Source organism: Diadema setosum, chromosome 3 (assembly GCF_964275005.1).
Source record: "Diadema setosum chromosome 3, eeDiaSeto1, whole genome shotgun sequence".
Taxonomy (NCBI): Eukaryota; Metazoa; Echinodermata; class Echinoidea; order Diadematoida; family Diadematidae; genus Diadema; species Diadema setosum.
In genome coordinates this window covers 15,624,946-15,627,695 of record NC_092687.1, presented here as the reverse complement: position 1 = coordinate 15,627,695, position 2,750 = coordinate 15,624,946, and positions in this window count along the sequence as shown.

The following is a 2,750-nucleotide window of genomic DNA, read 5'->3' as shown; positions in this document are numbered from 1 at the left end:
TATCATGGGTATGTACCACAAAATCATAAGAACTTTATGAGCACGTATAAAATTACAGAGAACGATCGAAATATCAAAGCCCTAAAAAGACGAACGTTCGTGATGCTTTTATTTGTATCGCTGCTGCAAATATAATTCTACTTTTTTTGTCCCAACTGAAATGGATACAAAAATTTGGTGTTCCACCTAACATGTTGCCTAATGTGCATATATTGTAAAAATTGTACGTCGGCTACCTGTACATGGGACGTAACATTCTTTTATGCAAGATTACAATCAGTTTTCGTCACGGACGTGCGTGCGCTATTTAATAATAAAGATCGTAGCCCATTAAACGTTATTGGCAATATAGTTCTGAGTCGTAATGAACTAGATCTAGCCACACGATGATATGTATGTTTTGAGTTTCTTTCCATCCCTTGTCAAATGCGAACCGAAATTACATTTTTAGACGAACCTTCGAGAAAAAAAAAAGAACGGCGGTGATGATGAAAACGTTGTCGATTAGGGCACCAGCTTGCTTTGATGGCGAAGGCACATTTTACCTTTGGCTTTTTAGTCAAGGAGCTGCATGTCATGTTTGGAGCAAATTGGGGGTCGTTGCAGGTTTTTGACCATACGATTCACCGAAAACCAAGCAAAAGATTAATATTTTCTCTGAAAATTCACCTCCTAATCCCTCTCTGAGCAATAAATATGTTGAAAGGGTGTCAAATTTGTTATAATTTGTATTGACTATACCTTTTCAAATTTTTGAAAGAGTTAGGAAGGCTACGTACATTCTGTTGATCAGCTACCCGTCCTGGAACATGACCCTATGTAGTAGAACGAACGTACGTGACATTTTCAGCGAACGTCCGTGACGTATGCAATCCGTTTGATAGGGATAACTTGTCTCGAAAGTGTCCTTTATTCTTTAAAACTTTAAGCTCCAATGGCGACAAATAAAGTTTCACAAAGTGAACAATGAGTTTGGGAGCAGAAGTTTCAAATTCTTTTAAGGCGGAATGTGATCATAATGAACAAACAACTCAAAATTTACTCGCAATTTTCCGGTTGTTTTCCCTTCAATTACATAAAAACAGCTAAACACTGAAAAAAAAAAGTTATAGGAAAATGGAATTTCCTGTAATCTGTCATTTCTGTACATTTAAATTTCTTTCTGATGAGGTTTTGGAGACAATTTGCACTGTTATAGGTTCTGAAAGTTTCGCTCACGAAAGTTCGGTCCGAGAAAGGAAATTTCTGATAATTACAAATATATCACTGTACATTAAGTTAATGATACTTGGAAATATTACCAAATCACTGAGTCTCTCTTACCCAAAAGTAAATAACGTTCAGCGTTTATTTTACCTGTAATAACAAAAGGAAAGTGTTTTGCTCACGAATGTTCGTTGGTAGAATAAGTCATGGAATACAAAGAAGGAGATAGAGGAACAGTGCCACTTTATCGTGACAGTTGCTCCCCGTGTTTATCTTTTGAGTAAGGTAGCTGCCATCTCAAACAGAACACATTCAGTTTTGGTTTCCATCACGGACGTTCGCTGTAGTTGTCAAAATATTTTATGACTTAATATATTCTTATTTTTCTCTTCACAACGATTTTTCTCTCATTACCGAAGTATCCTGAACATGCTGCGACCAAATAGAAAAAAAAAACCCAACCAAATCCGAAAAGTGTTCCGCAGTGACATTCAGAATATATTGAAACAAAAAGGATGAAATGAGAGAAGACGCCTGTAATGGGAATGTGTCAAGAAAAAACGTAAACGTTTCTAAAGAACGTGGAAGCAGTTGAATGAAAATGAGAAGAAACAGAGAAGGGATCGAGCTTCAATACACAGAGAAAAGAATTGCCAGACTTTAGACAACAAATTTAGGACCTGAATCTTTACTTTGTGATTACGAAATGTTGATAGATATATTACTTCGTTATCAAGGATGCACTGCGTCACTGAGATTACACCTACGTTTGTATGTTTGTTTACGAGAGATGGGGAAAGTGTTTTCTTTGATTCCTCAGCATAGAAAGAAAAACAAGGTTTTGTGATTGAGAATTGGTAATATTTATTTTAGATTTTGAAGATGAGTTTGTTCTCGACATGAAATTGCTGTTTGTTGTGAATAGAATGCGTTTCCCACTCAAGAGAACTACATTGTTCCATATCTTGTTTGTTTCGAACATCCGTGAGCTATATGCGCACCTCCGCGATAAAACTATACGATGTTTGTTGGATTATAGAGACTGCCTAGATTAGATATATCTTTAAAAAAATATCTTATTATTTGGGGGTAAAGATTAAAGTGTGGGATAGTGAAATAAGAGGTCGAAATATTGAGTTTCTGTGAAATGCGCGTAAATTGAAGAAAGTATTGAGTGGAAGAGTGATATTTCAACAGAAATGCCGAATTTGGTTAAATCATCAGTTGTCTACCATTACGTACAGGTTAAGAGTACAAGCTTGATATTCTGCCAACACATACACATGTCCCTTAAGACATTTGGTTACGATTTTGAACTGAATCAGCTATGTTAAATGGTATTCAAATGTATGTGCAGTACTATTCCTCACGGACATAGCTGCTCTGGACATGGTTAACTTCCGCGGTGAATAAAAACTTGTTCCTATGGGAAAATCCTAGTATAATTTGGTTCATAAAGCTTGAATTGTACTCTTTCAGGTAAGATAAATGATTTGGAGAATTTCCTACTTTTTATATTTGGCGTTGTTTTGACTCAATTGTAA